The 13,740-nt window shown below is 43.7% G+C and overlaps 1 protein-coding gene across 1 annotated transcript in view; it reads left to right on the top strand.

The window, feature by feature from the left end:
- The window catches only part of LOC137369572 (peroxidasin homolog), a 705,658-nt gene that overhangs the window by 264,402 nt on the left and 427,516 nt on the right, over positions 1-13,740 (top strand). The window lies entirely within an intron of this gene.

The raw sequence follows: 13,740 nt of genomic DNA, 5'->3' as shown, positions 1-13,740 counted from the left end.
AGTACTGTCATATCTAAGGAGGTTTGGAAGATTGTGGCCAGCACCTCAGTAATTTCCACCCATTCTTCCCTCAGCATCCTTGATGCATCCCAGCTAGTCCTGGTGACATTTAGATTCTCTTTAATGTTAGCTGATGGTCTAATTCTCATACTCTCTTTACCCCTCTTCCCTTTTCACTTCCTCTCTGAACTTCCTATATTTAGCCTGATTCTCACTTGCATTATCAACATGGCATCTGTCATATGCCCACTTTTTCTGCTTCATCTTACTCTCTATCACTTTTTCCATCCAGGGAACTCTGGTTTTGGTTGCCCTACCTTTCCCTCTCATGGAAATGCAAAGATTTTCTAGTTTGTTTGTTCCCCCAAACAAACAAATCAAAAATGTTTGTCAAATCATTTTTTTCATAAGACATAGAGGCGGATATGTAGGAAAAAAACTCCTCCTAGACTCCTCTCTGCTGCCATTATGTCTCCTTTCGCTTTCTCCCCTCTCAGCTACTCTACCCTCCCAAATCTCTATTCCAATGCTTCCCACTCTCTTGCCACCATCCCAGGTGTGACTCCCTCTAGATAAGCCTACAGCTTCCCTCTGTGCCTTTCTTGGCATCATCCAAAGGGCTCCTCAAAGCACTTGGCACTGCCTCATTACAAGCAGTAGCCCTCATGCCTCATCCTACTTTGTCACCAAACTTCTTACTCAGCATGCCCACTGAGGGCTAATCTTGCCAATCTCCTGCCCGTCCAACTCACCCCTCCCATTGCTGACCCCGTGGACTCTGCCAATGGATCAACTCTCATCACCCTTCTCCAAATCTCCCTCCAGAATGCCTATTCACACGTGAATAAGACCTCACCAACCATGAACATTGAAATGACTAAATAATTGCCTGGATATCATGGCCTTGACTGAAATCTGGCAGAGAGTTGACATTTTCCCTTTAACTGAAGCCTCTCCACATGACTATACATTCCACCACTTGCTGCACCCACACCATTGCAGTAGTGATGTGGATCTTATCACCAAATTACATCTTGGTCTGTCCCTTTACTCCTCTGGCACTTTCTCCTCCTTTGAGCACCTCACTTTGTTCCCCCCTTCAACTCTCATTTAAAATCCTCAGTCTCTATGGCCTACCCAAGTACCATAGTAAGAACATAGGAGTAGGCCATTTAGCCCCTCGAGTATGTTCTGCCATTCAGTGGCTGATCTGTGACCTAACTCCATATGCATGCTTTTGCCCCTTATCTTTGGACAACAAAAATCTATCATTTTAAAATGCTCATCCTTCTTTTAAAGTTCGTCCATGACCTCGCCCCTCCCTTTCACTGTAATCTCTTCCATCCCCACAAACCTCCAAGATGTCTGTGCTTATCTAATTCTGGCATCTTGAGGATTCCTGATTTTAATTGCTCCACCATTGGTAATCGTACCTTCAGCTGCCTAGGCCCTAAGCTCTGGAATTCCCACCCTAAAACTCTCCACCTCTCTACCTCTCTTTCCTCCTTTAAGACACTCCATAAAACCTACCTTTTGACCAATCTTTTGGTCATCTGCACTAATATTGCCTTATGTTGTTCAGTGTCCAATTTCTGCCTCATAACACTCTTGTAAAGCACCTTGGCATGTTTTATTCCATTATTGCAAACTGATTTAACTGCCTAAATGCCAGGATCCATAATCTAACTATGAAACATATTTTGTTGCTATAGACTTGAAAAAGTACAATTTGATGGTTTGATGAAGTTAAGGGAAAATAGTATGTTATTGCCTTCTCAAATTTGTTCAGTACAAATTATTTTCATAGTTTTCCTATACTTGTCAGGTATTTTACTATATATTTAACAAATAGTCAAAGGTCAATTCTATTGTTGTGATTTTCATTCATGCAAACAGATGGCCGAAGAAGTACATGTCTTTGATATACATGTCACAAAACCATTAGCTGCATTTTAGCTCAATGGCAGTTTTCAAGGAAACTATCGTTAATCGACTTTGTAAAGGCAATTAAGTAAAATATTAGAAAACATATGTAATACAGACCGAAAATAATTAAAATTATGCTGAATAAACAAAAATAGACATTTTTAAAATGTCCTTTTAGCTACATTGACTCCATCCCTGGCTTACTTGGGAAGTTAAGGATAGTATCAGATTAAAAGAAGGGATTTATAATGTTGCAAAGAATAATAGTAAGCCTGAGAATTGGGAGTATTTTTGGAACCAGCAAAGCGTAATCCAAACATTAACAAAAAGGGGGGAAAAAAACAGAATATGGGAGTAAACTAGCCAGGAATTTGAAAAACAGATTGTAAGATCTTTTACAAGTATATAAAATGGAGAATAGCGAAAGTAAACATTAGTCCCTTGAAGGCAGAGTCAGAAGAAATCATGGGGAATGATGTGATGGCGGAAACAGTGAGGAAATATTTTATGTATGTCTTCACAGTAGAAGACACAAATTGCATACTGTAAATAAAGGGTAACTGAGTGGCTAATAAGGGTGAGGAACTTAAGGTAACTAATATCAGTTGTACACTAGGTATGATTGAGTTTGTGCCCCTCTGACTTGAGGCAGCAAAGTTGGGAGCTCGACTAGAGGGCTGGTGATAAGGGTGGGTGACCATAAGTGATTGATCTGCTGAAAACAAAAACATCAAAGGCAGATGCAAGGGCGTGGTTAAGCAGGTTGACAGCAGAATATGTGGAATGATGGATGGTGGGATGGGGCTCATGATGAGATCATTGGCAGTTTGTATATAAATTTGTGAGGGAAGTAGGGGAAACCTTTTTGCCATGGGCAAATTGTGAGAAATGTTTGAGGAGGATTGGGAGATCTAGGTAGTAAGGGGGTGAGGAAGTGTTCAGGAAAACTAAATTGAAGGGATTGCCAAGATTTCATGGGAAGTTTATGTAAAGGATGAGATTAAGGGGAGATAATGGTCAGTTGATTATGGTATTAGAAAGTTACTAGTGTCTAGAACTGTATCTGGGAGCCACTGCACGATATTCAAAAAAGAAGAAAGGAAGACTGGAAGATAGAAAATAAAGCAAGGCATAACAAGTAAATTTTGCATGCTCCTGCCAATACATGAACAAGGAAATATCAGCAAAATAATCAAAGTAATCATTGAACCAAACTCCCAAACTTCAAACTCATCCAAATTTCAGAGTTTCACTCAAACTCTGCCAAATGCAGTTCAGTAACAACTTAGAAATAATCTTAAATCATAACTTTGACCACATGGTATTTTAGGCACACCTAGCTGCCGTCCTGACCATTCATGCACAAGAAATTAGTTGCTATGTAAAAACAACATTGAAACAGAGACAGTAAAGGCTGGAAAGCATATTACAGCTGCAAAAAGTCAATAACTTGAGTAATTTTATGGTGCTTTTTATTGCCAGTGTAACTCCCTGTGGCTGGGGCAAGCTTGACTTTCTTCAGAGTTAATAAGACATCAGTAACTTACTGTTCTGAAAAAGTAGTTACAGTATTATCAATAAATTATTTATTATGCTATTTTGTTGACATCTTTGTTTTTATGTGTATATTTTACGAGGAATACATACACAATGATTCAGAAAATGGCTTCAGTCTTACAAAACACTTCAAAAAGTTAATGATGCTGATGTTTACTGGGTGAAAGATCTTAACTTTATTCGTCTTCCCATTTGGATAAATTAAACCCTGTGAGATAGGCACATGATGCGCTGTAGGATCTCAATGCATTACCACCAATAAAACTACATGGCAGATACTTAGAAGAGTATTGTTGCTCCTTTCCAAGCATATTTTTTGCTGTCATTGTGAGGTAGTGCAAATACTGATACCAAAACCATGATATGTAGGGATTTGGGAGCCAAAAATTCTCAGACACACTTGGTCCCAGTTGAGGTACCAGTCCAATGTCAGGATTTTCACTAGGTTTGATGCTGCTAACCTTAAAAGGCCATTGATGCACCACAAGGTCCTTAAGCTCAGCCCTCGCGAGGACATGGCGTTACATTGGCAGTGCTACATCTGGTGAAATCAAGCATACCAGGCCATCAAAGTGCACACATCAGCTGCAAGTAGCAGTCTAGACAGGAATTGTGGCTAGCTACCTGAAGTTGGACCTATTGGTGGGCCATACATTGGCACCTGAAAAAATGGGGCTGACAGACCAATTGCCTCTTCTGCCTGCTGTTCTTTGTGGCCATGGGGAAGACCAGTGATTAAGTAGCATCCCTAATGGCGGAAGTGCCTGTCAGGGCCATGGGCTAATCTGTCAGTGACCTGGCAAGGCAAAAACAACAACTTTATATAGTGCCATTAGCATAGTATAACATCCCAAGGCATTTCACAGGAGCATTATTAAACAAAATTGGATATTGAGCCACTTAAGGCGATATTAAGACAGATGACCAAAAGCTTGGCTAAAGAGGTATGGTTTAAGGAGTGTCTTCATAGAATCATAAAATGTCTACAGCACAGAAGGAGGCCATTCAGCCCCTCCTGTATGTTCCGGCTCTCTGCAAGAGCAACTCACTTAGTCCCACTCCCCGGCCTTTTCTCCATAGCCCTGCAAATTTATCTCTTCAGATAATTATCCAATTCTCTTTTGAAGACCTTGATTGAAACTGCCTCTAGTACACTTCCAGGCAGAGCACTCCAGATCTTAAACACTCGCTGAGTAAAAAAGGTTTTTCCTCGTTTCACCTCTGGTTCTTTTGCCAATCACCTTAAGTTGGTGTCTTCTGGTTCTGGATCATTTTACCAATGGGAACACTTTCTCCCTATCTACTCTGTCCAGACCCGTCATGATTTTGAACATCTCTATCGAATCTCCTCTTAATCTTCCTTCTCCAGGGAAAACAGGCCCAGCTTCTCCAACCTATCCACATAACTGAAATTCCTCATCCCTGGAACCATTCTCATGAATCCTTTCTGCATCCTCTCTAATGCCTTAACATCTTTCCTAAAGTGTGGTGCCCAGAGCTGGACACAATACTCCAGTTGAGGCCGAACCAATGTTTTACACAGGATTATCATAACTTCCTTGTTCTTGTACTTTATGTCCCTATTTATAAATCCCAGGATCCTGTACGCTTTATTAACTGCTTTCTCAACCTGCCCTGCAACCTTCAATGATTTGTGCACATATATGCCTCGGTCCCTCTGCTCCTGCACCCCCTTTAGAACTGTATTCTTTAATTTATATTGCCTAGCCTCATTCTTCCAACCAAAATGAATCACTTCACAGTTTGCTGCATTAAATTTCAGTTGCCACTTGTCCGCCCATTTCACCAGCCTGTCTATGTCCTCTTGAAGTTTATTGCTATCCTCCTCACAGTTCACAATACTTCCAAGTTTTGCAAATTTTGAAATTGTGCCTGTACACCCAAGTCTATGTCATTTATATACATCAAGAAAAGCAGGGGTCCTAGCACTGACCCCTGGGGAACTCCAGTCTGAAAAGCAACGATTCACCACTACTCTCTGTTTCCTATCACTCAGCCAATTTTGTATCCATGCTGCTACTGTCCCTTTTATTCTAGGGGCTCTATCTTTGCTGACAAGCCTGTTATATGGCTCTTTATCAAATGGCTTTTGTAAGTCCACGTACACCACATCATCTACATTACCCTCATCAACCCTCTATGTTACTTCATCAAAATCTCAGGCAAGCTAGTTAGATACGAATAAATAACCTTTGGCAGTTCTGATGAAGGGTCATTGACCTGAAACATTAACTCTGCTTCTCCCTCCACAGATTCTGCCAGACCTGCTGAGTATTTCCAGCATTTCTTGTTTTTATTTCAGATTTCCAGCATCTGCAGTATTTTGCTTTTATTTTAGTTAGACACGATTTGTCCGTAACAAATCCGTGCTAGCTTTCCTTAATTAATCCACATCTGTCCAAGTGACTTAATATTGTCCCAAATTATCGTTTCAAAAAGCTTTCCCACAAGCGAGGTTAAACTGACTAGCCTGTAGTTGATGGGCTTGTCCTTACACCTTTTTGTGAACAAGGGTGTAACATTTGTAATTCTCCAGTCCACTGGCACCACTCCTGTATCAAAGGAGAATTGAAAGATTATGGCCAGTGCCTCTGTAATTTCTACCCTGAGTATCCTCGGATGCATCTCATCTGGTCCTGGTGACTTATCATCTTAAGTACAGCCAGCCTATCCAGTATTTCCTCTTTATCAATTTTTAGCCCATCCAGTGTCTCACCTAACTCCTCTTTCACCATGACTTGGGCCGCATCTTCTTCCTTAGTAAAGACAGATGCAAAGAATTCATTTAGTACCTCAGCCATGTCCACTAACTCCAGGGGCCGGATTTTGTGCTCATCCCAACGATGGGTTTTCTGGCAGTGGAGAGGGGGTGGCTGGAGAATCAACCACCACAGAACACAAGCCAGGAATCCCAGTTGTGATTCTCCCGGGGGCAGGATAGGCCGACGACAACCTGCACACCCGGAGGGCAAATAAGCACCTCTTCCCGCCACTGCTGGGATCTTACCAGTGGCGGGGGGGGAGGGGGTGGGGGGGGGGTCTCTGCCACAGGGGAGGATGTCTTGGAAAACAGTGCACCCTCCCTGTGGGCTTGGGAGTGGATCCCTCCTTCATGGTCAATTTGTGGCCCACAGAGAACCCTCACCAGGATCCCCCTCCTCCTGGACTGAACGCCCAGCCCCTATCCCCCCTTGCCGGGGCCTTCCGGACTGGCCCTGGCGACTTCGCATCACCTACTTCTTCTCCGTGGTTCCAGCACTGGGCCTGGGTCTGAGACTTCAGCAGTACCAGCTGGTGGCGCTGCCGATACTGTTGAGCTGCCAGCTCTGTGATTGGCTGGCAGCTCTTGGGGGCGGAATCCCCATCCCTATTAACTGTTTAAAGGGATGGGGATCCCGCTTCTTTAAACTTTGACCTCAAAAGACCAGAAGGTTTCTCCGGGGTTCAGAAAAAATGCAGATTCAGGGATCCCCCAACTTTTCGGCCCAGCACCGGGAGCCCTGTCTCTGCACAAAATCCTGGCCCATCTGTAAATCTCCTCTTAGGTCCCTAATCGGCCCCACTCCTCCTTTTACTACCCTTTCGCTATTTATATGCTTATAGAAGACATTTAGGTTCCCTTTTATGTTAGCTGCTAGTCCCCTCTCATACTGTCTCTTTGTTTCTCTTATTTGCTTTTTGTCTTTCCCTCTGAACCTTCTATATTCAGCCGGATATGTATTATCAAATGTATTATCCACCTGACATCTGTCATAAGCACCCTTTTTCTGCTTCATTCTCTTTAGTCATCCAGGGAGCTCTGGATCTTTTTGCCCTGCCTTTCCCCCTCATGCGAATGTGCCTTGACTGTCCCCAAACTATCTCCTCTTTAAAGGCAGCCCATTGTTCAGTTACAGACGGAAACAAAGTTAACATTTCAGCTCCATGACCATTCATTAGAACTGGAAAATGTAATAGATGTAGCAGGTTTTAAGCAAGCACAGTGGCAGCGAGGGAACGTGCAGGTGGAAAGCAGGAGAGACTAAATAACAAAAGGGATGATGATGCAAAGCAAAAGGGATGGTCTGATCATAACCACTGCTCCTTTTTTTTGGACATTAGTTTTTGTTAATGATTCAGCTGTTGCCATTTGCAGTCCTGTAGACCCATATTTTGTTTCTTTACTTGTCCCATTACCATCTCCTTTTGCTTTGCACCATTATCCCTTTTGTCATTTAATCTCTCCTGCCTCCCACCCTATCACAGACCTTCAGTTTTTTTGTTTTGTACCTCCTCTCCCTTTCCCTGCCTCTGTACTTGCTTAAAATCTGTTATATCTCCAACTTTTTCCACATCTGATGAAAGGTCATCAACCTGAAACATTAACTTTGTTCCTCCCTCCAGAGGTGCTGCCTGACCTGCTGAATATGTCCAGCATGTTCTGTTTTTATTTTAGATTTCCAGTATCCACAGTATTTTGCTTTTTTTGTGAGAGCATGAGAATAGTCAAGCCTAGAGGTAACAAACACATGGATTAGGGTTTCAGCAGCAGCTGAATTGAGGCAGGGTGAAGTCGGATGAAGTTACCGAAGTAGAAGCAGACGGTCCTGGTGATACGACACCAAGATTACAAAAGGTCTGGTTCAGTCTCAGAGAGGAATGGAGTCAGTGGCTAGGGAACGGAGTTTGCTGGGGGGCTAAAGACAATGGACAGAATTTTCCCAGCCCGTTGGAGGCGGGTTCCTGGACAAGCAGGGTGGGAAAGTCCCGGAAATTGACAATGGGTCGGGATCCCAACATCATCCTGCCCTCTTCTGGCTTTCCCCAGGGCGGCATTGCAGGCGGGCAGGAAACCCCCTTAGATCCGTTGGGTAAGTAATTAAGAAGTTGTTGAGGTTGCTGCTTTAGCTCTGAATCCTAGATTTTCCAGCCATGGAACCTTTTTCCTGACCTGTGAGCAACTCACCAGGATCACCCGAGGTGACTGCACAGCAGGAACAGATTCTTTACTGAAACTGACAAGTTGTGAAGTCTTTGATCAGTTACACTGAAGAGCTCCAGCCATGGCTATTGGGAGATTACTGTTCAAAGGACTTCTTCTCTCAGAGAGTGCTTTCACTGCTTGACAGATTATTGCCAACTTCTTGGAAGGCAATTCACCTGTCTGGCACTTCACTCACCTTCAGCTGCACTTCCCTGCTGCCAGCCTTCAATACAGCATGGGAGCAGCTCATGCAGCTGCACCTTTCACCTGTGCTGAGGGTCAAGAGCAGAAGCCAGACCACCACCAACTGTGCTAGCAGTAGCAGGAGATACACCATCCCAGGGAAAATGGGATTGGCACTGAGATTTAGCTGGAAGGAGGTGTTACCACTCCCCCCACCAAAAAAAAGGTGTACAAGCAGAGGATCAGCTTTCTCGACATGTCTGCGCACCAGTGCATCAGGAGGCTCAGACTCTCAGCAGATTGTTACTGACATGTGCAGCCTTCTGGAACAAGACCTCCTTCCACGTGGACCAGGTGGGCACGTATTGAAATGGCCAACAAGGTGTCAGTCACTGGAGGGCCGAGAGCGAGAAGAATGAGTGGAGCTGCAAGGTATGTTGTCCAGAGCAGTGCAATGCAGGAGACTGCTGAGCAAGTTAATGTGTGGGGCTTGGCACCGAAGAGTGTTATGCCACCCACCTGAGATGCCCTCTTGAGGTCCTAGATCCTCTCAGTGTTCTGCCTCCAGGTTGAAGGGATCATACATCTGTTGCTAACTTTCTCGGCCACTTCCATCACATCTGCTTCATTCAGAAGTTATCCTCTTCCACCGCCCCTTGGTAGAGCTCACCTTACTGCTGCCCCTCAGATCCCTCAGCAGGACCTCCAGGTAAGAGTGAGAGACCTAAGGTGCAGCCTTCTCAACTTTCCTCTCCATTCCTGTGGTTGCTGTAGCTTGAAAAATTCAAGTGCCGGTGAGCTTTTCTGATACGTTTCACAGTCCCCTTAATTAGAAATCCCTCCTTTGACAGAATGGACATGTCATTCCAGCTGCCTTCTCTAATTGGTTGGGGAGCCTGGAGGCGGGATGACAAATGGTTTGCTCTGGTGAAGAGTAACTGCCGGACATGCCATTCCAGTCATGTTCCAGACCAGGGCCTAAGGTGAGAAAATTCTGCCCAATGACTTTGACCTTCCCAATATTTACGTGGAGAAAATTTCTGCTCATCCATTACTGGATGTTGGACAAGCAGTCTGACAGTTTAGAGACAATCGAGAGGGCAAGAGAGGTGGCGGTAAGGTAAAGGCGGGTGTCGGCAGCATCCTTGTGGAAGCTAATGTGTTTGCCAACGATATCACTGAGAAGCAGCTGAGGGGCAAAGGTCATCAGTATGCTTCCTGTACCACCCCCCAACACACACACACTCAGATTTGAAGCCTCAATCTTTGTTCTAGATGAGTAAATGGAGCTGTATAATTTCCCTGCAAATTCCACACTTTTCATAGGTTCCTCATACCACACATAACAATTTCAGCTTTGCATCTAGGCAAACTGTAGTGTATCACTTTACACTGGCGTCCGATTGGCACACCTTTCCTACTAAAATATTAGATAATCCTAAATGCTATAATGGAAGCTTTCAGCACATTTATCAGCATCTCAGTAGACAAAAAATTATGGGAAACCCAGGCCTGTATTTCTAATACACACCATGGGAGCATGAGGCTCTGCTAAAGAAACAGAAAAAAATGATAGTGAGGTCCTGCTGTTAAGCTTGGCAGGACCTCCATGTCCTCAGCCTTGTCAAGTCCTTGGACTGTCTTATTGGCCTCACCCGCATGACCTTCATAAAATTTCTTGTTACCAGAGTGACTTAGTTTCATTCTTACCATTTTTATTCTAATATTTGTCAAAAATTAGAGTCTTTTTCAATTCAGGCCAGGAAACCAGAACCTGATTTCAAACTTATTAACATATGAAAGGATGACTTTGCAGGGATACATGGACAGTCCTTACCATTAAATCTCCCAGTGGTTAATTCTTTTCATAAACAATGTGAAGTGGCTCAGTAAAAGTTTATAATTACACTCTAACAAGTGGATAATAAAAAAAAAAATTATTAACAGTTACTATCAAAAAGATGTGCTTAACTAAGCAAGCCCAAGAAGTCTGAATAATGATTGAAAAAACTTACATTTCAATCACATGAAGGTATTCAATGGGGATAATTGGATGAAGTAAGTGTTTTAGCACTTTCTTTTAATTGAACAATTTAGAAACTAAAGAAATGTATTTAGAAAAGCTACAATTTAGAAATTACTAAAAAGCAATTTTAGTGAGCAACCATTTATTGGATTTGTATGATAATCCTTTGACTGCTATTTTCACGCAGGCATTAATGCCTCCACTGAAATAGCAGACAAGGAAATGTCAGGAGCATGCTAAATGTTCATCTGCCAAGAGTTTCCAGGCTTAAATGCTCAGATGAATCTATAAACCCCTGCACTGCATAGAATACTTACTTTTTTTTGGCTAGGTTTTCTCCCAAGCATAACAACTGCAAAGTATGGTAACTATTCTCCCTTTAAGTAATTGTTGGGGGGCGGGGGGTAGGTGGTGGAAGTCTTTATGGAGTTGAGTAGATTTCAAACTGACACTCCTGGTGACGGAAGATTGGAACCAAGTTAATCTTTGGGGTAGGCTCTTTCTTCCAATACCTGAACAAGTCAAGTGATTAGCACTTCAGGACACTGTCACTGAGTGACCAAATACCTGGAAAGATTCTAGGGGCTGGAATTCCTCCTATTTATTTCTATATAATCCTTAAAGTCCAAATAGGTAGTGTGGTCCTAATTGGACAAGCAACATGAAGCTTACCAGTGCTCAGTGCGGGTGGCCATATTATTTTTGCCAGCTAAACTCTAGCATTACCCCAACACATACTCATGGCTTGCTATGCCTTGCACCCAATCTGGTGCAATCCAATTTTTAAGCTATTCGTTCTAAGTATAGCACTGTTATTGTTACCCAACTTTACTTTTGTCATAATTAAAAGCACTCAGGAAGGGACTTTTAAATTTACATGCGAACAATTAAAGAAAACAATTAAGGTAGCCAACTGAAGTAATCCTGTACCTTGCATATTTCCTTATTTCCATTAATTTTGCAATGGAATGATATTTAGGAGAAAAAGCAGCAAGCTGCCTTTTGAAAGACATTCTGTTATGCAAAATATTTAAATGACTGTGTGACCTTAACTATATGACTATGATTCAGTCTGAAATTGTCACCAGTCCAAACTGCAGCAGCTGGTCTGATTAAAAGTCCATTTGCTTTCCATTTTCATTCATCCCAACTAAATGAATGACAAGAGTAAAATGACTGCAATTTGTGTTTATCCCCTGTACTGGTTATTATCTTCAATCACAATCTTTCCTAATGGTGTGGTGTGCTATGTGTGCAGTTTACGGATTTAGTAAAATTAAAGAAAAATTAACAGAAAGGATCTTGTACATATTATAATATGATTCATTGAAACTTCTCTCTGGAAATAATGGGCAGGGTTTTCCTGTCGCCTTCTGGACCCTGACATCGGGACCAAATGGGTATCCTACTTTTTGGGTGCCAAACCAGGGGAGCTGTTTTCTTTGAGACAGCCTCCTAATTGACTGCATCCGTGCTTGCGGTCCTATTAAGGATGGTGGGCGGACTCCCAATGCTGTTGGCCCTGTGACAGAGCCAGTGGCTCTAGAGACTCAGCAGCCCCACCACGAGAGGTAGGGGCAGCAGAGGCAGGTAGAAGCAAGCACGCCTCAAAATGAAGATGCTCTCAGAGGGGTGAAATTAAAGTTTTTAGAGGAGGCAAGGCGGCAAACCCCACAGAACGTAGGAGTAAGCCCACCGGGGGATCGTTGGGGCTGCGGGGGCTGCCTTTCCTGCCTACGGTCCCCGCTTTGGGGGAAAGAGTCTCCAGCTCTGATAGTCACCGAGACTACTGCAGGGAGGCCACATCTATTGAGCTGATGACCTTGCCACATGGTGGCTTGGTGGTGGGGTGGGGGGGTGTGGTGCTGCTCCACTGTCGGCAAAATGCCAGCAAGCCCAAAAAATAATTGCCCCACTTTGGGCCTGAATTATTTAAATTGGCTGCCCAGTTCCATTCAGCGGGCAGCCAATCCACATCCCGGCCTGCCTCTGGCAAATTACCCTGGCGGTGGGAGTGCTTCGGGTAGACATCCCAACATGGCTCCCTGCTATATTCCTGGCCCCATTCCCCCATGTCCAAGCCTGCCAAACCGGGATTAGGAGAATTTTGCCCAATGAGAGCCTGCTCACAGTGCAGTAATCTTCTCTCACTCTCATATAAGCACACACATACACACAGAATAATGCAAAGAAAGGTGTTGAATATGATTTTATTCCAGAAGTGAAAATCATAGGACATCCATTTTTTGGATGGGGTGGAAGAGTGGGGCTGGGTGCATTCCTGGTGCATTAATGGTGATAGGTGATGCCTAAGGCACCCCTGATAATGGGCCTCAGGCATGGCATAAACAGCCAGCTGGAGAAGAATCAACAAAGATTGGCCCTCAGACAAGGGAGGGCAGGGGAGAAAGAAACATAGTCCAGGCTGCAGAGGTGGGGAGAAAGGATTGGAGGCCAAGAGGTGGGATTGGAAGCAGGGTCAGGAAGGAGATAGGCAGCCAGAGAGAGTGATTGGAGGCTGGGTCAGGAAATCAAATGTTGGGCACGCGGATGCGGTGTCAATCAGTGTGGAGGGTACAAGGGTTACTGGGGCTAGTGGGAGAGAGGTCACAGTGGTCCACATACTTTAAAGGTGGGGTTAGAAGGAGAATTCCTGCTCCCACAGGCTTCACATTCAGGTAAGGAAATTTTTTTTAAAAGTAAGCTTTTGGTAGCAGGAGGTCCCAAGTTCTAGCTTTACTGCCAGCTGTCTCAGGGCAACCAAACCTGCTGTGGAGATCTCAAACAGGTGTTAGACCACTTATTTGCATATGTAATAGTCCTAATGCCAGTTTGAGGTGTGACCACTGCACAAAGATTCTTTTTCTTTTTCCAGTATGACGGACAGCGCAATTCAACCTGGGAATTGTGTACAGTTTATATCTGCCATGGGAGCTTAGTAGGCCAATTAGCAATCAACAAATGGGCTTGGCTGGATATATAGGCCAATGGTCCTTTGACTTACAATATTTGGATGATGTGATGCATCAAGTGTGTTAGAGCAGTGGATGGTGCATTGCAGTTA

The sequence above is a fragment of the Heterodontus francisci genome, chromosome 5 (assembly GCF_036365525.1).
Source record: "Heterodontus francisci isolate sHetFra1 chromosome 5, sHetFra1.hap1, whole genome shotgun sequence".
NCBI lineage: Eukaryota > Metazoa > Chordata > Chondrichthyes > Heterodontiformes > Heterodontidae > Heterodontus > Heterodontus francisci.
The sequence above is the reverse complement of the archived record's forward strand: the minus strand, read 5'-3'. Positions and strand labels throughout refer to the sequence as shown.